A 22823-nucleotide genomic window follows, 5' to 3' on the forward strand; every position below is an offset into this window, starting at 1 on the left:
TTCTCACATCTAGTGGACGAAGTTCGACGCCATACCTCGCAACTTGGGCTTCTTGCAAATAATACGGATAAAGTTAGGTAAATAGAGAATTTAGAAAGTTATTTTGTGGTAGAATCTAAGTGGCATTAAATGAATCGTGATTTCAAAAATGTTAATACTGAGAATCGTTATGGAGCGAACGCAACACCCTTCAATTTACTTTTAAGCTACTAAGAAGTAATAAGACCCTGAGCATTTTCTTAAATTAGCTTATTAATTGAGCCAAATTAGTGGTAATTCTGTAAATGTTCATTGAAGTCGATGTTTTTATCAGTATTCAGCCGTTTCCTGGAGCTCGTAAACAGACGAAGGCCCGTTTGTGCTTTAGTAAAGTTTACAAGATTACAGGCTTTAACGAGCAGTTCAAAGCTTGAAATACGGAAATAACGCGTTTATTTTTCAGAGATATCGCAATTAACGTTACTCCTTTGTTACCTACTTCTTAACTTTATATAATAGGGACTTTTTCAATGATATATATTTGTGAACTTTTTGCATTTTTTGACAAGTTATTTTTGCAGTAATAATTGTTTATTCAATAAGCCTTATCATGCTTTAAGAAATAGAATAAGAATATAGAATAGATTGTTGTTGTTGTAGATGTTGCCAATTTATTTAGCCACATTTATAGGGTTCCGGAGCCAAAATGGCAAAAACGGAACCCTTAATGGAATATACGGTATATGCCGTATACCGTACAAAATACGAAATCCTTGGAAAAATATTACTTAATTTTTTCGTAATGGCTACGGAACCCTATTTCGGGCGTATCCGACACGCTCTTGGCCTTTTTTTGTTTTCATTCGAGGCTAATGATTTTTTTTCATTTCAGATTGTACAACCAGCACTCATTAGTGGTGGTAAGTTGTCTTTTCTTATTCAAATTAACAAATTTTCAAACCCCGTTAATATAACTTTCCACGCATTTAATTACTTACCGATACCATTTCAGTTCGCCGAAAGTACCAATTTCCCGATTGATCCATTGAATACGACCCCGCTGTACAGATCCAAATCGGCACTATAAGGGGCAAGGACAATGTCACATAGAACAAGTAGAATTAACCCACATCACGCTCCGCTGAGCCGAAAACGTTCGTGAACGAATTGCGCAATTAGCAACATTTAATATTCCGTAAATAATTTCATTCTAAATCAAACGCGTAATGTCGAAATTCGCGTATTTGGAACTGCAAACTGTTTATGTCCGTACCAAGCAATGCGTTTCCTATGCTCAACCCAAATGTATAACAGTTTATTATTGATGGTCAAACCCGTTATAGTGGAAAGGCGAGAAAACTTTTCTGGAACGAATTAAAATTATATAGGTACCGAAATTGCTCAGTTTTAAATTCTGCGCTCGTTTTAGGGATTATCGCATTGCTATCCTGATGTCACTTTAAAAACCACTGAGCTCCGATTATAATGAAAAGCAGCTTCACAAACTTTAGGGTTGTTTACTGAATTTTAATGTCTCGTCTCGTTAGCGGGGTGCGTGGGATCGCGGGGGTGTAACTTTCACACACACCACCAAGACTGCCGGCACTTCAAAGTTGAGTCCCTTGCCTTGAAACGCAGTGCATGAATGTATGAAGTGGGAGACCATTTTACAATGGTTATGCCGTAGTAAAGCACGGATTTAGTGACACGTGTTAGTATATGGGAACTGTGGGAACTGCAGCTGTGCATGTGAGATTAAGTACAGGAAGGTTTTAATGAACTCGTCAAAATTAAAATCTTTCTAATTGGATCAAAGTAGTACAGTTTGTTTGCATAAATGCTTTTAAATGGTTTTATACAGACCTTAGTATTGCTTTTAAATAATTTTTCATTCATAATTTATAGCTTAAATAGAAATTTAATTTAGCAGTTTTGTTGATTTATTTGTAATAGCTTATATACTAATCTAGGTTATAATTATAAGGTTACTACCTTATATTTCATCTCGGTTCAGTGGTTTCGATTTACAATAGACAGATACTTTCGCATTTATATAGTAGGGATTACAATGATAATTATAAGGTTAATTATAACTCGCTGCATTTTATGACAACCCGCACGCGCGGGCCACTAATACCTACTTATTTAAGCGAGAATGCCAATTCACTTCTCAAACAACTTACGTATTCTGCATTTCAAAAGCACTAATAATTTAAACTCTACTAACTAAGACTTTAAGTCTAAATTTAAAAAGTAGTTTTCTTCTCAATTTGGCTTCCGGCAAAACATATGGCTGACACATTATGGTATATCATCTTTTTTATTAAATGTGTAACAGTCTCCCTGATACGAGTACACCTGTTGACATCTGTACACCAGAATGGAAAAAACATAATGCACATGTCAGCAGCTGATCCCTAACAGTGTTTCATTTTGATAAAAAAAATTAAAGAGAAGCGCGCTTTTAGATTTGAGGGGCGTAAATTAAGGAAAATAAAACTTTTTTTATCACATCAGTTTTAATAATTCTATGCGCAATAGCAGACATTTTATTGTAGAGTCGAATTACTCTATTTAAGAAGCTCATTGCTTTGAAAAGCTTCCGGGCCGTTGCGCTGCAAGTGTATAAATGAGATAAAAGCTACGAGATAAAAGATGCTAGTAATAGTTACTACCTATATTTGTTGATTATATTAAGCTTTGACTTTAGGCAGGAAGTACATAAAAATGCATCAGTACTAAAATATACCTACTAGTATAAAATGTTAGGGGTTGTTTCACCATCCATTGATTAGTGTTAACTGGCGGTTAGGTGTAATGCCGTCTCTATTAGTTTTGTTCGAATAGACGGAGACGGCATCACATTTAACCGTCGGTTAACGCTAATCAATGGATGGTGAAACAGCCCCTTAATCTCGGAATATTTTATATTCGCAAAATGCACGGTGATTTTTAATAAGAATTCTACTATATGTAATACCTGTGCAACTGTGTGTGTGTGTGTACTTAGTTGGCGTAGAGATGTAAAAATTGTATAAGAAAACTATACGGTAGGGGAGACTGCCGTGCTTACACTTGATTATATTTGTAAACAAAAACTGTTTGCGGTAATGCCTTGGTTATAGAGCAAGGGATTCCCACGGCGGCTCTCACTGGGTTTTATAGAACATTAACCAATAGAGTGGCAGGGTCGCGAAAGTAATGTTGCCATTTCTGAACTCTGGGCATACTAATATCAAACATGAGACTAAATACTATAATTAATAATCTTTATTTTTTAGTGAATGAGTTTTGATATCGTGTTTTATGCATGTCGGTGACCTATGTATATGCGCGTACGTTTTTTAAAATTGTTTCTATTTATGAGATCATGTAAATGGTTTTATTGTTACTAACTGTAGAATTAACTTATTGTGTAATTGGGCTGTTGGTTCTCCGAAAATAAATGAATATAATGCCATCAGTGCGCGAAAAAACTTAGTACACTTGTGTTTTTATAAAAAGAAAGGGAAAATATAATTCTAGTAAATACCTAAAATAATCCAGTTAAAAAATATTTACTTATTCCAATACATGTGCAAGAAACTAAACGGCTCTGAATTCCCTCGGAATGTTTTGTATATAACGTGTATAATTGGGTAAGTCAAAAAAAGCTAGTGACTCCACTAGCCTTTTTTGACCGGTCTTATACAAGTTTTGCATAAAATACTATAATGAAAACTATTATTATACTCGTAAAAAGGCAGAATAATCAAAAGATAATTCGAAAATATTTTAAAAACATGACGTGTTCGTAAGCGCTTTACTCACGCTGTTACACACAAAGTTGCTTATTATTACACATCAGCTGTTTTTACGAGGCTCGCTAATTAGCTGAAGTCCGACTAATAACATGTTGCTTGTATCTAAACGCTTCGTACAAGACAGCGAGTCATCACGAACACAATAACCACGGTATTCCTCTTTTGGTTACACAAGCGTTTGTGCGCGTAATTTTCTTCTTTTCTCCTATTTGTATCCTATATTATTTATATTGGAAACATGAGTGGTTTTTCTTTATGTAAAGCTCAGTGATAAGCCGTGGTAACTTAGTAGCTTGACCTATGACCTCTCAAGAGGATCGTTCGCAGTTCGCATCTCTGAGTTTTCGAATTTTATGAAATTTTGCATTTATGGAAACTATAGCCCAGGCCCCTCTCATTTGAGAGTACGCTGGGGCCAGCCATGGGTCGTGTAGGTAAAGACTGGTAATGCAAGCTCTCAAATCTTGGTGTTTCAGATATCATTGCATGTACTCGACATCGTATTGTCCCTTTAATTCCAATTGCTAAGCCCGATTTGGCAACGGCTTCTGGGGCAAGACGGGTGTTAATCGTCACAAACCATACTTTTTTGAACGGCACAAGGTTAAAACAATAATTTACGCTATATCTGGCCCGATATGGAACATGACGTGTTGAAAGAAATAATACATCTTTCGTTGTGCAAAACTTTACGCGTGCTAAAGTGTAGCTCCAACACTGGTTTGGCCCTAGTCGATTTTACGTTACGTCCATGACATCATTCTACAGAAAACTTAGAGCGATGCTTACAATAGAGCAAAAACGTTGCTACTTGTTATTTTTAACCGTTACTTTACCATCAATCATGACATGTTCTAAAGTCAGTTGTTTATTTCTGGGGTTATTTTAATCAACGACATTTAGTTGTCAATGCTTATCCTATTAATATTGAAAATGCGAAAATTTATAAGAATGAGTGTGCGTACGTGGGTATGTTTGTGCTTGTTACTCCTTCACGCTAAAAAGCTAGACGAGTTTAGATGAAACTCGGTACGTCCCAGACCAGTACTTCCTTTAATTTGTAGGTCACCATACAATGGATGCCCCACGATGGCTATCGGTGCCGTGGCAAGCCAAAGCAGAGATGGCGGGATGACCTAGACGCGTTTTCCAGCGACTGGCCAGACGCAAGTGCCGACAGGACGGGGTGGAAATCTAGGGGAGAGGCCTTTGCTCAGCAGTGGGACATTACAGGCTAATAAAAAAAAGTTATTTCTCTGAATTTCAATTCGACTACCAGATCTAATAGATTACGCGAGCGAAGCCGCGGGTTTAATGCCAGTAAGCATATATAATACTGAAGTAATAATATATTAAAAGTCTCTGCCTTCGACTGTTTTCTATGACAGTACATAATACTACATTGTAATACTTGGTTATAGAACTTTACTAACAAGCAGCACATTGAAGTTTGACTAAAACTAGTTTAAATAAAGCTAGATAATATAATCTTACAACAATGTAATTTTACTATCAAGGAAGCTACAGACCAAGTATATCTTGGTTTATAAAGTTCAAAAGCTATTCGTATGTTCCAATGCAATGTTAAACCAAGTCTTGATGCAAATCCCGTAGACGTAAACTCGCGATTATCTTTAATGAACTCCCGATATTTCAACACATCTGTGTACTACCATCGTCATTATCAGGGGTAGACTCTACGTGGGTAAACTAAAGTTATCTTACTTATGTTAATGTGTTGACAAGCGTTCAGTATTACGAGATAATAACATTAATACAATTACCCGCCACTTTTGAAAAGGTAGGTATATAGGTGCTACTTCATAACTCTGCGTAATTGTATTAATGTTATTATCTCGTTATACTGAACGCTTGTCAACACATTAACATAAGTAAGATAACTTTAGTTTATACTAATATAAAACACATCCCTCGCAACACATCCTCGCACATTATAGGCTCTTGTTAGGGCTGCACAAATAACTTTAATCTTCAATGCACACAAAATTGGAGCTCAAGATAAGCTGAACCTAATTGCTTGTCGTCGTGGACTGATAAATACATTTAGGCGCAAGTAAATGTTATTCTAATGTAATTATTTTGCGCGATGCTTTTGAATATGACCTACCTAGTTAGAATGTTGTCATAAAATGTTCTCAGTAATTCATTAAATTAAACTCAAAGAATGTTTGAAAATGTTTTCTGTTTCTCAAATCACAGTAACCACGTAGGCATCTCGTGAATCCTTCAACAAACATAAATAAAAGTGAGTCATCTACTATTAATATAGCAAATCGCGCATTAATAGACGTGTTTTTATTTGCAGTTTGACTGACTTTCATTTGCCGCCTTAGCAACTTCGTCCATAATACAAGACGAGTTTGGCTTTCGCCCAAATTTCCCGAAATAATATTGTCCACGTAATATCAGGGCGTCATAGCGTACCTACGTATGCCAATGTGTTTCCTGGTCCATCTGTTTAGTGTTATTGTAAACAATTTCACAAACATTTCTAACTGACTGCAAGTGCTGTAAGTAGAGCAGATATTAGGGGAGGAATGAGAGCAGCCAAGTGGGTCGCAGCTGCAGTGGGGTTGCCATTCTCTGGACCGTCATCCGTCAGCCAATGAATTATTGATACGGCGACTATTCCAGCATAAAAACGTTAGACGTGAGGGGAAAATGGGATATTTACTGTGTCGACGCCTCGTGTTGCTTAAAGGTCACGGATCGATGAGCTATAGGAGAACTTAATTTTTTTATTAAAATCATAAATCTTCCTGTAGTTCGTTAATCCATTTTTAATCCCAACGGATTATTCCAAATTAAAAGTAAGTCTAAATTCCCGTCTGTTGATTACATATTTTTTAACACGATACGGCTAAAACAATAGTTAAGAAATTTCATATCTTTACGTTTAAGACCCATATTTGTAGGTATATTATACAGCGTATTTTTTATATAAACACAAAATAAACTCATATTAAATATAATGACCCGGCTAACTCACGTCTTAAATCGAGTTTAGCTCGACATGTTTCGGGCTAATCCGTAGCCCTTCGTCCCTTCCCTTCTTCCCTTTACAGAGCGATGTTGTTAGTGTTGTGTGCTACCCTACATTTGACAGTTGTAATGATGATGAAAACGCGGGTAGTTGTGTGCCGGTGTCAGTTTCGTCGGGTAGTCGCGCGAGCAGAGCGGCGGCGCGCAGTGCGCGTGTTGCAGCAGCCGCTGAGTCGTGTTGCTCCGGAGACGAAGGGCTACGGATTAGCCCGAAACATGTCGAGCTAAACTCGATTTAAGACGTGAGTTATCCGGGTCATTATATTTAATATGAGTGAGTCTCACGGTAGTTTCGTGTTCAAAATTACAAAATAAACTGTTGGTTTTAGTGTTGTGAAGAGATATTGCAATAATTTTAAGTTAAGCATTAACTACCTGACCGTAAATAATTTTAAAAATTTGTTCGAGTAGCTATGTGTTGCGTACATACAACAATATAAATGATAGTTGTCACACCAATTGCGACGTGTCGAACAAAAACAATGTAGTTACACGTTGCGTGCTAGCTAATTTATTTTGTTAGAAAAAAAAATCTAATGAAATATATTATGAAAGTCATCAGTTTGCGGTCATAACAAATATATACGTTGTATTGCATTTGCATACTAAGACATGCATATTGCATTGCACATTGCATACCATGACACCAAAACAATCATGATAACAACTTTGCTAACATGTTTTGAATCTAAAATACGGAACCCTTAAAATGGTACACGATTTGGATAAACTAAAGAAGAAAAACAAATAGTAAATTATTATCTCAGGGAAATGTCGTTCCCTATTTACGATATTCCCTCTTCTCTTTATCAATTAATGATATTTCAATAACAACTTGCTTACTTATTATCTACTTTATTGTACATCTTATAAGTTTCTTGGAAATCTCGTCACTCATTAATTGAACGCGTATAATTATTATGATGTATTGTTATGTGCTCGACTTAACCTACTTTGTTTCTAAAGAGATTAATAACGTTGACTTAATTGCAAAGACATTAATAACAAAGTCAAAAACATGATGCAAATTTCATTCTACATATATAGTAATGTTTTGTTGAAAGTAAATCCAAGCGAAGCAAGTGTAAAATTAACATTTTAAAATACTCTTTTGTTTGGCTTTTTGAATAATAGAATACCAAATCATTCAGCAATTAACAAAATAAAAGGGTTTCGCTGAAACCTCATTTTCTTCCCGCAAAGTTTACTTTTCCATTCTGTTTTGTTCCCTTTGAAATTCTAAATTGAAATGCGTGCTATTCTAGGCCGCACGCCTTCTTTCTAAATATAATTACGACTTACTAAGTCGGGCCAAATCGTAAAATTGCTCATATAAACCACGCAGTATATTAAATGCGTTTCTCGTTTTGCTTTGATAAGAAATGAGCGTAGGTATAATCTCAATAATAATCTACACGTTGGCTCTAAATAGATGTTGACCAACCTTACATCGCGGGATCGCGGTGGAAGCGGAAAGCATAAGACCAGTCTCAGTGGAGAGCCTTGGGGGAGGCCTATGTCCAACAGTGGACGTCTTTCGGCTGACATGATGATGATGATGATGAAGCTTACATCCGCCGTGACAGTAACATATAGCTGTATTTTAATACTATGTTTGCCAACTACATTTTTTAAATGTCAATAATTAGTAACTGTTAACCAGTATATTGATAAAACTGTCGTTTTCCACGAATTTTTCCTTATCGATTATCTTGAATCTTCTTGCTATCTACATTGAAATATTAAATTTTATTAGTAATGTCAAGTCTGAAACGCGTATAATCGTGGATAATACTTATCGCATCGCAGTTACTAAGCGTTTCACAATTACAACATAATTTGTAGCCTACCATTTCACGCATAATGTACATATTTCGTAAACAAAGGCATAGATCCTCTAAACAAGGGGAATAGACTTAACCTCTTCAGTCTACAATAAGTCCTCTTCAGTCTACATTCGTCATCTCCTGATTGTACAAGACTGGAAACAAAGTGTCTTTTTGCGTTTGCACCATTGATAACCTACATTCTAAACTTTGGATCATAAACATTTTGCGCAGTATATCTATGTCAATGATAAGTAAATGTCCGAGAAGTTAACAGATGCGTTAGTATGTATTAGGATTTTAGTGACTGCACGAAACATGGACAGCGGATTCATTTTCATTCTGGAACAGCGTGGAAAATATACTGGACTAATAAATAGCGAGTGTTGCGCAAAACTCCAAGGTATAAACAAGTGTGAACTCTACCTACAGTTCAGTTGGCTTGGGACCACGGTCGCTGCAATGGGACCGAAATGTCGAGGTAAATAAAACAAACAACTTTATCGCGAGACGAAGCCCTGTTTTGAATTTGCGATTCGGTTCTATTCAATTTAACACTACCTTCATGACATCCGCCGTCAAGGTACGCCGCACTGCTGACCTGTCTAATCTTCATAATTGCAACTCCAACCAATCAGTGGAACCTTGACTCGGGCCCCTTTATTTGCTTTTTGTTCGTCTGCATCCGTGTACAATTTGAAGGTGATTCTGCTTTGAGTTCGACGGGACGCTTAATCCTGTCTTTATAACATGGCTAACGAAGCTTTAAGTGGAAGTTACATTTTTGTTTTCTTTGTATTCTTCTGTAGGAGTCAAAGAGACTCAATTTTCAAAGTTACTTTATAAAAGGTACGTGCTATTTTCTGCCCGTAAAAGCAAGTCGATAATGATAGTAGTTACCCTAGAGACTAAATTAAAAGACTTAAAGTTTTCTGGAAAGTTTATTCAGAAAGTTGGAAATTTACGCTTTTACTATAATCCAGGGCGTCGTGCACTGCAACTGGCAATCTTGTTTGGAAAGGATCCGGGGGCTATCGAGCAGATTGGAGATTTGCGATCATTGGCTCGGGAAATTACATAGTTAATATTAGAACAAAACTGAAGAATGTTCTTAGTCTTAACGTTAAATCATCATTCTACTTTCTGCCCGGCGGCGGACATTCATGTGATGTCATTATAGCGTGCAATGGCGCTCCATAAATCCACTACAGTCTTACAGAGAAACTTTGTCTTTACTGCCGTGTCGTGTTGTAAACCAGACAATACTAGTCATTTGATATCACCTTTAGACCGCCAAGCGAAATCGATCCTTTACTTTGTCGAAGCAAACACAGGTCACAATCAATCCCATCGAAGCAAAGCAACTAACTCCAACCCATCATCATCCGCCCAGGCTAACTCATCCTTAGAGGGTGTCCACTGATAGGTCTGGGAGGACATCATCAACATACAATCAATACGAAAAAATGTGCGATTTAAAATACGGTAGCCTCTAGGGATCCGTGAGGCTTCATACTCGTATGTCAGTTGTCATAGACTTTTGTGACCCATATATTGTATTAATATCAGATGAGATAAGAGGTTTACGATAGATGAAAGGGATAAAATACACGCGAGGCGAGGCATTAAATATAATCTGGTTGGCGAAAAGGATATTCATGTTATAATTATTCTCCTGAGACACGCTTGTTCTAAATGCTTGGCTAGATGATTTAGCGTTAGTTTTAGTTTTCTACTTTTTTCATATTTCTTTTCAGTCAAATATAAAACCCAGATCAGTTTGGACGAGAACCAGAGCTTGGGAGTAATGTTGCCGCCACAGACTTAATTCCAGCAAAAGAATATCGACTACTATTTTTAAAGCAGTTTCAATACATACTAAAAACACGAATGTCCATAAGCTAAAGGCAAATAATACCGTATTCAATCTGTGAGCCAACAATAAGGCAGTGGCCCGAATGCATTCATTACACTTGAATAGGCACAGGCAATGGGTCAAATATTAAGAGTAGCTACTTGTTATCTGTTGTTGTTTGCAAACCTGTGAACTATGAAGGTCGTTCTACGCTACCGAGAATTGTATTGAGTTTGTTAGTGTCGTGTGTTATTCACACGTTTCCTAGAATTAACTTGTCGTCAATTCTAAAACTGGTTACTGCGACTAAGCACTTATATTTTTCATAAACTGAATTGAGACTGTTGTGACTATAATTGCTACATTTTATATATAACATCAATGAAATCGAAGTATCCAGAGCACGACCTAGATAGTGTCTAATCTTGATTCCCTAATTTTGAATACTGACGCCTATGTATATTTTCCGGGTATTTGCGTATGTAAACAGTAAGAAGTAGTCAATATTTTGGGGGTATTCCATCGCATTTTTAGATCTGTTCAAACATGTAGGCAGGCTCTAATGGAAAGTCAATTGGGACGTCCATTCCGCGGTCTGTATGGCCTCAATGGTGTTGACTCTGCTAACGGTGACATCGGCCGTAAACACCACTGACCGTTTCGACCTCAGCCATCCTAGTGTGAATAAGTTAATCGTGACTAGATACGTTTCGTCGAGTAAATCTAGCATGACCGCTTTTTTGACAGTTTTTATCCTAACACTTTTTGTCAAACGCAGCTGTTTAATTGCTGCCGTGATTCGCGAATCATGCGTTAGATTTGAAAAAGTCCTGATGTAGGTAGCTCGCTTTTTTACTTAAATAACGACCATTCAAGATACGTTGATACCGAGCACCATCGAAACGCTCTTCGTACTCGTATAAAATGTTTTTTTAACCAATCAGCGATAAAAAAATCGAAATAAGCTATTTTGACAGGCTAAACAGCCTTTTATTTTTATTGGTATAACCGACGCGTCTGCAATATCAATATTATCTTCATGCAATCATTTCAATATTCATTTACTGTTAAATAGTTAATAGACGTGATAAGGAGGGGCGAACCAATTACAACAACTCGCAAATGTGTCGGTAGAAATTGCAGTGTGCCCATTTATTGGCCACAGCCACTTTATGCGACCGACTTGCAACCGCTTCTGCTTTAATTGACTACTTTCATCTATAAATTATGCATCGACTTTGAAAGCTAAATGTTATGATTTAACACGGTTCGACAGGCAGCCAATAAACATGGCTCTAGATCCATTAATGCTTTCCTTCGGTGCTCTCTCCTCTTACTGAGGAACCACAATTACTTTTAGTATACACAAACGTAAAGATGAATTACTTATTGTTGTGTGGTGTGAATAGGAACTTTACTTACAAGTTAGTCAATATACATTGCTTACCTTGTGAATTTTTTAACGTAATATTTTTCTGAATTACGTATCGTATGATGTTTTGATAAGTAAAGAGTCATTGTATTTTGTTATGTACACACACACATACCGTTAGGTATAATCGGTGGCGTCAAAAGCCATTGCTCGTGAGTAACGTCATACAATTCGGGTTCAACGTACATAATATGAACAAAATCGCGCAGTTGTTACTTTAATGACACCCAAATTGTTCCATAGTTTATTTATATCTTGAGTATCTGTAACCGTGACGACAATATCTTCGTATAATTCATGCTTTTCAGGTCTCGTAGTCTAAAATCAATTGAAATGAAGTTGATAGTCACATTGGCCAAGTCCCAAGTAGCTATTGAGCGAAATGCTATACAATTTCTTCAAATCTTTACATTGATTCCGCTCACGTTCTATGTAGCTTTCGACTGAAAAACAGAAGATCAAACAACGTAAATAGAAGTGCTTCGTATGTATGTACTTAAATAGGTACTTGTTTTATAAACAGCCTAAACAGGTATGAATATTATTTTTATGGTATAAGTAGACACTAGCTAGACAGACCAGTATTATTTACTAGTCCTCTAAGGAGACTTTATTTGATTTTTATAAGCTTCTTCCTAGATAGTAAATAGATAAATAATATTTATGTATAATAAACACTAATTCAGTCTATTCAAGTCCCACTGCTGAACTCAGACTTCCACGCAGAATTGATGGAAACGGAGAAATGTGGAGCTTACGATAAAGTAACGGGAAAAAATAATCATGTGGTATTTTGTAGCGTGAATATAATTAAACTCTATTGCAGAAACCCCTCAGAATGTTCGATAATTTGTCGTCTTCAATATTAAAAGACAATTTATTCTATTAGGTATACAGTGTGTGGCCCAGAACTGGAGATAATATTAAAAACTGAGGGTCTGTAGGTCACCGGTAATTGGATCATGAGCCCACTTAATTAAAATCAAACTTAAGTTGTGGCTTTTTTCTAACAAACTTAATCGTAAATTCAATGTACGCCATCCTAGAACCCAACTGACTTCGCCTGACACGCTACAATTAATGTTGTTCAGTTTGACCAGTACAATCTATATTTTAATTATTTGCTCATTTTACAAGCCACACCCGGTTATAATTACTATTCAAAAGAGTGGAAAGGGAGTTTAAATGCGTAATGTACTATATATTTTCACTTATAGTATACATACATGCCTACAAGTAATAAGTAAGCTTCCTTATGTATACTTGAAGCTTAGTTCAAGGTAATAACATAAATATACAACTTACTTTGACCTCGGGGCTCAGAGATAAGATAAAATGTGGAGTAAGTTGCCGCGAATCGCAAATAAGGTTAAGTTAACATTATCCCCACAAGTTGGTATTCCCACGCTTTATTGCCGTATTACCATACAATAGGTACTTATAACAATATAGCTAAACGAGACAAATAGCCACTTCCTGTATGGAGGTCTTTAATCATTTTGTATTTAAATGTAATAACGTACTCTACTAAGCAAAGCAGTTAATTAGGTGCTAATTTCCAATTAACAACTTTTTGAGATTAATCACTACCTATACACTCAGAGACTAACTAAAACTACGTGTATTAGCGAGAACTTAGAATAGTATACATACAGTACCTACTTAAACGTGACCGACGCGACTCACAACTCAAAAAATTACGCTCCTCTGGCTGCACTCTTAATGTACAGCCAAGGAAATTAAATCACGTCCCAGGTTGGAACCTTTGTGCTACTAAATGTCATATTGAGATTCTATACATCTGCTAATGAAATCATGACGAAATTTATTGCGAAAAAGTTCCACCCTGGTGCGTTATTTAATTTCCTCGACTGTGCGTAGGTTACGGCGTAGTATGAAATTTAACCACTTTAAATTATTTTTACCCACACGGCTATGCTTAAATGCGTTCGCTGCGAGCACGCGCACGTGGACGCGTATAGCGTCGCCAACAAAAGCGTTTCTAATTCTCGCTATAATCATCTGAAACACAAAGCAGCATTTTCGGCACCATCAACTGTGCATTTGCATTGATATAATTTATTTGCTTAAAAACGCGGTCAGCATTGATATTAGTGGATAAAACTAGTTTCTAATTCGGTACCTAAAGTATGTATACGTAAAGGTGTTATTTTGACGTATACTTCGGCCGTCAAAGCAGTGAGAACATAAATCTACTAAGAAATTTTAATGAAGTCATATTATGATTAATAGACAAGTCGATAATGTCTTCTTTTTTAACGCAGCGATAAAACATTAATTACATATCGTACTTTAATATATGCTGTAACAGCAACTGTACTGGCACTCTACATTATTAAAAACATGAACAAAAAGAATAGCTTCTGCACTCAGACACGACAATCAACTATAATTGATCCTTTATACATTGCGGAAGGTCCATCTGGATTAGTAGCACCTCTTACCCACTCACTAACGCTGTTGTTTTAAGAAGAATACAGGGTGTTTTTATTATTCCGGAATATTTTAGTTATAGCGTCAGTTTGACTGAATGCCCTGTAAACCTGTCAACCACAATTGAAAAATCCTGATAACAAAATAAGATTTTTTGACATTCATAAGACCTTGTTATGAGCCTAAATTAAGTATAAATATTTGGATTTTGATTTTGAATGCAGCTGTAATCTTCTACCGTTGCAAGAATCAATAGACCACCACCCGTACCTTACGACCAGCTAACCCACTTGTTCCTTTTCTGCCCATTGACATCTCTAAGGAACGAGCGAGTTACTCGCTCTTGCTCGATATAATAAATTCAAATGCTATTTAATTTTAATTGCTATGACTTAACTAACTGCTGACTGATTCAGCACGTGCGTTTAATAGCGTTTGCTGCGGCGTTTTTGCGCCCGATTTCGCAACGCGACGCGCTCGATGAAAATGAAACGGAATTGGTTCGATGTTTTACCATCTGCTTATTATTTAACTCTGGGTTTCGGTGAGAGTAGTGAGTAATAATGAAAATTAATAAGCTCTTAAAGTTGGTTTGAATTATTAGGTTCGCATTTGCGGGTCTCATTATAATTATAAATTCTTCTTATTTGACGTCAACGTAAATTATGGTATGATTTTACATTGAATGATAAATAAAATAAACAAATGAATGAGTTAAACGTATAAGTGCTCGTCTTTCCCAATAGTCGGCTTCTTTAATCTTATGTCGTTAGCAATAGAGATGACAGCAGGGTGTCGTCTGCTGGGCATTTGCGTGTATGCATTACATGGCTCGCCCGCGTGCCTGTTCATGAAAATCTGATTGAAATCTAGTCGTGCTCTCATTTTTTTTTAATTTCGTACCCTTTCATACATATATGAATATTAAGTAACCACCAAACGAGTATTGCGCGCGTGACTTCTGTTTTATTTCCAATGCTCGTCATTTTAGAAACCGAATGATATCGCGCGTTCTCGTTTGCTTAGCATTTCTCTGGGGCACTAACGGTGGCGTTCATGAAGCACGCCATGTAATCGTGTGTATAACTGTAGAACCAACTTATTCACAACTTATTGTTGACTCGTGACACGCGATTTCTCTCCACTGTTACCTTCGCGTTTCGAATGAAACATAACACGTTTAACTTCTCACGCCGTTTAAGCCTAACACAAAATCTAATTAGTAATTAATGCGATTAGGTTTAGGACTATTTAATTACGGGACGCTTGAGTTGGTGAAATGAGTGCAAAAGGCTGTCGCGTAGATTTTGACGAGTTATGCGACTGGTAATTGAGATTTTGCGACGCATTTTATCATTAAAAAGTAACTTTAAATACACTCAATTGCAATTATGTAGGTGCATAAATTATGCTATACACAAAGCTTACCTAAACATGCACATAGATCCAGTACGTATGATATTCCTACTTGATTGATCAAATACTCTTGATGTGTGCTTACTTATTCCTCTTGATGTAGGCAGGGACCAAACGGAGTGGTGCTGTGCATACGTCTGTCGTGCTTTCAGCTTGGATATGTTTGTATAATCTGTTATTAGATTAGCCGTGAAAATATATCAAGTACACAGCCCAGCACAGACTTACGATTTCACATAATATTCATAGGTGTATATAATTGCCAAACACGAAGACAGCCAACATTTCAACGTTCACACGGGGCTTGTCTAGTTACGACTCTATTACTGTACTCATGTAAATGGGACTTAATGCCACTTGTAATATGAACACTAATTAATACAATTGGATCCACACCTACGAATTATTATTCGTAGATCCACACACATTAGTAGAAAACATTCACGCAAGTGACTTGCTGCTTGATAACAACGCCGCTATGCCTTTGGCGAAATAACGCGCATGTTTGCAAACAGTTCACTGACCAGTTAGAGGTTAGAGCCATGTTAACGAATTAAATTCGAAAATAAATAAAAATACTCCTTAAATAGGTACTTAGTTATTTGATCGTATCCATGAAAATCCAACTAAATATGCGAAGTGCCTAAATACTAATGTATTTTGTCTTGCTATTGTTTTGGACTAATTTGGATTTAGGATTAATAGGTTAATTAATTTCTTGATATTGAATTTGAATTCCTGGAGATAACAAGTTAATATAAGTATATTTTATATTATTGTTTTTAAATAAGCAAATATTTGTACGCCTAACGGCAAAACATAGAAAATCCCTTAAATCTTAAAAATCATTGTAACTTACCTATGTTATACAAGTAAATCATCCATTCATTCATAGATTCTAGGACCTTTAAGGGGAACGCGGTATCTTTAAAATACTCTCACCGTTACTGTATATGATTATTCAATGTTTGTACCTATTATCAACGTAGGATAATACAAATAACTGTAAGTCCACAAGATAATCTTTTTTATAAATAGATAAATAATAACTAAATAACTGTAAGTGGAGATAGGCAGGGGGTCGCGTCCTGAAAAAGTTTGAAAAACAGTGTCATAGAAAATATCGTCGCCGGAAAGCTATGATCATCTATGATGCTGTAACTCGCTCTACCTACCAAAATAGTTAACAACAATATTTAGTACAGTTAAGAGCAAAAATATATATATATCTATTCGAACCGGGATCATTTCGACTGCCATAATTATTTTCATAAGTCATAATGTAATGTTTGTCATAATTATTGTTAATATTTTTTTTTCCCGCTGAAACCGAACAATTTCATAAAATTTTAAGTGGTCATCTTGGATAACTCCATAGGTTACGTTAGGTTTGTTTTATAACAATTCTGAAAAATAAATAGTGTCAGAGAAAAAAAGAGTTATGCCAAACATTACATTATGACAAACATTACACTATGACTAACAATTTTCGACCAGTCAATAAAGACCCCTTCGAACCACTCAAAAATATTGACTTGCCTACCTACAGTTCATATTTTTCCACTCGACTGTACACGACGACACGAAATATTTTTCACGTCATATAAACACTTTCATATTACCAATTTAATGCACGCTACACGTAGCTCATAATGTACGCCTTGACACATCACCTCAATCAGTCACCGAGTCTAGGAAGCGGATCCGCGTCTTTCATTAGAATTGCGATGGCACCATGCGGATATTGCCTTCCGCCGTCAGTTCTCACTACTACTATTACCCTTGCAAGAAATGCTCTATTAAGTCTTCATGTTCCTATGTTACGTGATATCATAATTGACTATATGTAAAATTACCTATCATAAACACGAAGCGACATTTCCAAAGAAGAAATAAATAAATGATTATAATTATGATTATTATGATAAATAAATATGTTTAGGCAACTGTTTTTTGCAGGTGGTAGGACCTTGTGCAGGGTCCGGCCGGATTGCTACCACCATCTTGCTCGCTAATCCTGCCGTGAAGCAGCGGTGCTTGCACCGTTGTGTTTCGGCGTGGAGAGTGAGACAGCCGGTGAAATTGCTGGCACTTGAGGTATCCCATCTTGGGCCTCTAGGTTGGCAACGCATCTGCTATACCCCTGGTGTTGCAGATGTTTATGGGCGGTGGTGATCTCTTACCATCAGGAGGCCCACTTGCTCGTTTGCCATCCAGTCAAATAAAAAATAAAAAAAACTGTTTGAGAGTTTCAATGGGTTATTATTAGTTTGAAATTGAATAAGACTCGAGTCTCTTAAGTTAATATCACGAAAACTTTCAAAGTAAAAGCTAGTAAATTAACAAAGCTACGAGTTGAGTGTTTCAAAGTTCGACTCGAAATCAATTTAGACTTTACAGCCCTTATTAACGTCGTAGAAATATCACAGGTTTGGACTATCTTGATGAAAAGGAAGCGGAAATTCTCCGAGGCCTTTTTCCTAACATTACTTAATGCTATTAGTCTGCCGTACTGTGAGTGACTGGCTCTGTCGGGGCATAATATGCTTTACATTTCGCTCTTTGTCATCTCTCTTTTGTATCAGTGATGCCTGGTCGTAATGAGCCCGCCGATTTATAAGTCGGGGTACGACACGACAGCTGGTAAAACCGTTGCGTAGCTACCTAATTGATAATGATATTTTATAACATATCCTTTGAAATGAGAAGGAACCACCAACTCATCCAACTATTATGTACTAATAGTAATCATTGTTTTGTTTCAGGTATTGAAGACTGAATATATAGTTTCATCAGGCCTTTCTTTATTTAGTCTACGCAGCAACATCAAAATCGTGGTATGTATGGTAATCTAAATTTAACTTTGTTCAAAAAAGTTCCATTGCCACATTATACAACTTCTATAAAGCTAGAAACTACGGGAATATTCGACTATGAAATATTTGTGTGCAGGTCCCGTTTTAATATTATATCGAGGAGGTGTAATAAATTGTTCCGTGCAAGTAATAAGCTCTTACCGTTAGGCAGTTATTACACCATCGAGAACGTGTTAATTTTTGTATTCATGCTCAATTAATCCAACACGTTTGTAAAATAGACCTTTATTTAGTGCTATGTGTTTTTGATTTAGAAATTATATGTAGATACCTATTACATTCAAAATTGCATTAAGGTAAACGATACAGTCTCGTGTCCCAATGTGCTGAATTGTTGATTGCACTTGCATAATGACTGTATTCCTACATTACTAGTAATTAATGCATTTCCTACACTATTGCTCGTCATTCCAGCCACACTTTAGGTATCACCAATAAAAATATACATGGAGTGGTAGTAGTTACTAAAACTCAAGTTACTTTGTACCATTAACTGATAGTCCTTTGATTGAATTTGGTTGCCTTGGAGAAGCTTAAATATGTATTATACTTTAGTACTAGGAATACATGATGTTTTAAAATTATTCCGTAATAGGTATTTTAGAAAATGATTACAATAGTTTGACTAAACCCTGTAAAAAAATCTGTCACGATCAATGGAGGTAAACATTTGTCAACTGCAATTAAACAACCTGGAAAATCGTTGACATCTACAACCTAGGTACTGAAATATTTCGGATTAACTTAGAAACATCTTGTGTATTGTATCTAACATTTAAAAACAATAATTAATGTTTAACTTAAAAAGTACTACTATTTGACTTTATTTTACTATCTATACCGCCGCGACTTTTCAGCTAAATATGCCCGGCGTTTGTATGTACCTATTTGTAGTTAGGTAAACACAACCTTCTAAGTCGCATTGATTATTTTTCACGTCGTTACCTTCAGGGTGACCTAATATGGCTGCTAATTAATTTTTACAGCGTCAGCTTTCTTTTTCTTTAGAGCAGATACCTGCTCGCTCAATAATAAAGTTTACAATTACAAGAACCATTAAATACGTAATTATCATGCTGAGGCGAGTCAGATATGTTGTTGATTTTTAACCGACGAACTCTTTATGAACTAGAGAGGATTGATAGAAAATCAGTGTACTTAACAAGGTTGGTTGTAGGTGATTTTCTTAGACACTAAAGTTTATTGAAAATGTATTAGCTTCACCTGTCACTATACTGAGGAGTAAAAATAACCAGTCACATTTATTTCTGCTCAACAAACAATATATTATGAACAATCTTTGCACGTTTGTTTTTTGTTTTTTTATCGGCTTCAATAAATTGATTGATTAGATCTCTTTGAAATAAAATTTTGCCTAAAATTAAATAGGATATGGTATGGTATTTTAAAAGGCGTCTTGCCAATTAAGTGTACTGTTTATCAATCCGTTATGCATACAGTAACTGGATAGAAACGGTGAGTTAACGGAACCGTTACAGAATGGCCCGGCTGGTCAAATCCAATCTATAAAATTCAGTTAAAGTTGTAATTGCATTTAATCGGTTATCGCATTTGTGTAACGTTATATGGGTACAATTATCACATGTCTAGCCAATATTGCAATAATGGCAATGTTTCTGTTAAGATATTGATTGAGACGCTGTCTTCATCGTGAATGTATCTAATATAAAGCAGAGAACGGTTAGAACGTACTGGTCTTCTCCCATATTCTGATTAACTTATAATTTAAACGAACCGTGTTATTTAAATTGATTAATCATATATATAAATTAGAAATAATGACCGTTTTCAAAGAAAATATGCTTTGGAAAACGTAAAGCCGTAGGTGAAGCTCGCAAAACCGTTTAAATATAAAATATACAACTCGAGGTACTTATCTATCTAACCTTATTATATACCGCTTCTTCAGGCATGTGAGTACAATTAAATTAAATAAAAAACTCATTTCCGCTATTGCTTATATTTGTATTATTAATCGCAAAAAATGTTAAGATCAAACACATAAATGTGACTAAACTGATAATACTTAAGTACATAAGTATTTGTAGTACCCACAACAAAGTAGACCAAAAGCTACATTTTTCGACTATTTCCTGTCTAAGCTAAGCTCAACAAGTGCGACACGCCTGACGAGCCTCCTTACTGGGTCAGTCCTCACTAGACCGGCTGTTTGGGTCTCGTGGTCAGACGCCCGATGCATACGGAGTGCCGCTGCATTCCGACACCGACTTACCTAGCGGATCTCGAATTCTAACTGTACGTAATAAATCTAAGAAATTACTAATTAGTATTAAAGTTTTCGATTAGGTATAACCGTGATTTACATAAGTATAATACTGGTATTCTAGAGAAAGCGATATTTTTTCCGAGTGATATTATACGCAATGAAATAAAAGTAAAAGCATACGAGTACAAACTTATGCGACTAAAATACCTTTTTGCATACATAACGGATTTTTATGTCACAAACCGTTACAGTTAAAGAAACTTTCTCTTAAAAATTGTTTGGTCGTGGTTAAGTATGTTTTTATAGCATATTTAATTATCTTTATCTGATAAGAACACGTCTGTGCCGATTATGCGATAATCGCATATGCAGCAGCGATTTCTTATTATAGTCATTAGCGCCACCATTTACCGCTTTAATTTTAGTTGCACATAAAAGGCAAAAGCTCACCTAAAAAACTAAGAGGTAACTTTTCTGAGGTACCTACAGCTTTTACCATCCAGCTTTTGCCATCTGGTTTCAAATTAATACAATACAAAAAAATAATCAGTCACAGTACCTAATTATTACAAATATCCGACTAGTGTTTACTTCACTTGATGTTTAATATTATCGTATTCGAATGCAAATATGTAATATGTTATGAAGTGCCTTCACTAAATAGATGTAAAGCCAATAGTTATTATTTTATAGTTATAGAGACTAAAACTGAGTACCTAAATCAGGAGATTGACTCGAGTCCCCAGTTTTTATTGTCAAACCAGCGGACATCTCCGTAAGTCCGTAACTCATGACAAGACAGGATGGTCACGATTACTCGATACACACAAACTTTCAGTTCCGGTTGTTTTAGTGGATTTGTTTATAGTTACCACTGCGGTAGCGTGGAGGCATGTCGAGGCGTGGCCGATAGCAGAGAAAGTAAAGGGCCACCATCACTGCGTCTGTGCTTTCTCTCGACACTTTTGACCCTAGGTCTGCTGCTGTGAATCAGCTTGTCATGGCATCACTATGCTTATCTAAACTTCGCTGAGTATTAGCATGGTAGAGTCCAATAACTCATTAAGTAGCTTATGCAGGCTTTACAAAACGCGATGTATGTACTTGAAGCATGCATATTTACTTCGTTGTGCTTACAGTAACAGCATGTCGCGTCTTTATCTCGTATCTCAAGGAAATGTTGTCGTTGAGTTGATACGTCGTGCAAAGATGCTAATATTAAAAGATATTGAATGAACGTTATGTACAAGTTACCTTTTCAGTCCTCATCATCTCTAGACTGTGTAAGAAATATTGGACAGCACATTCAATTTCAATGAGCTTAACTAAATACGTTATGGTTCCTTAATTAGTATTTCATATTGCATCTTCACTGTACACATTATGTATATTTGGATATCGGTAGTGTTGGTCATAAACAATAAATGTTACTATGAAACACGATAGTCTAGAATGAATAAAATGCATTGTATTTCATATTCTTTAATAATGTAAGTTTTATTTTTTAAATCGTCCGGGTTCGAAAAAGAAAGAAAGAAAGAAAACATTATTTTGTGACATGACATGACATGACGTGACGCGACATGGATAAGAATAATAATAAAAAATAAATTAAAAAATAGCAATGCATGACACGAAATGGTCCCAAATCAGCAATCTGAGCCGAGCTGGGTACAAGTTTTTTTTAAATACATGAATGCAGTTTTTCTTGTTACTAAAATCGATGACATGGTTCGTAAGAACAGATCTTCGATGTCTTAGAGTTTCTGACTTTTCCGTACTGACCGATATGAATGTTACACCCTGTATAATTCATGCAACCAATTTTCTATGAGCATCATTAGTAGACGCACTATTATAAGTAATTAAAC

At 36.0% G+C, this 22823-nt stretch overlaps 1 protein-coding gene across 1 annotated transcript in view; it reads left to right on the plus strand.

Annotated features, from left to right (window-relative positions):
- Positions 1-22823, plus strand: part of Arl4 (ADP ribosylation factor-like 4) — a 66047-nt gene that overhangs the window by 38587 nt on the left and 4637 nt on the right. The window contains exon 2 of the mRNA XM_074091433.1: positions 18594-18665. The gene's annotated coding sequence lies outside the window, so the exon portion shown is untranslated. The remainder of the gene's footprint in view (positions 1-18593; positions 18666-22823) is intronic.

This window comes from Choristoneura fumiferana, chromosome 8 (assembly GCF_025370935.1).
Source record: "Choristoneura fumiferana chromosome 8, NRCan_CFum_1, whole genome shotgun sequence".
NCBI lineage: Eukaryota > Metazoa > Arthropoda > Insecta > Lepidoptera > Tortricidae > Choristoneura > Choristoneura fumiferana.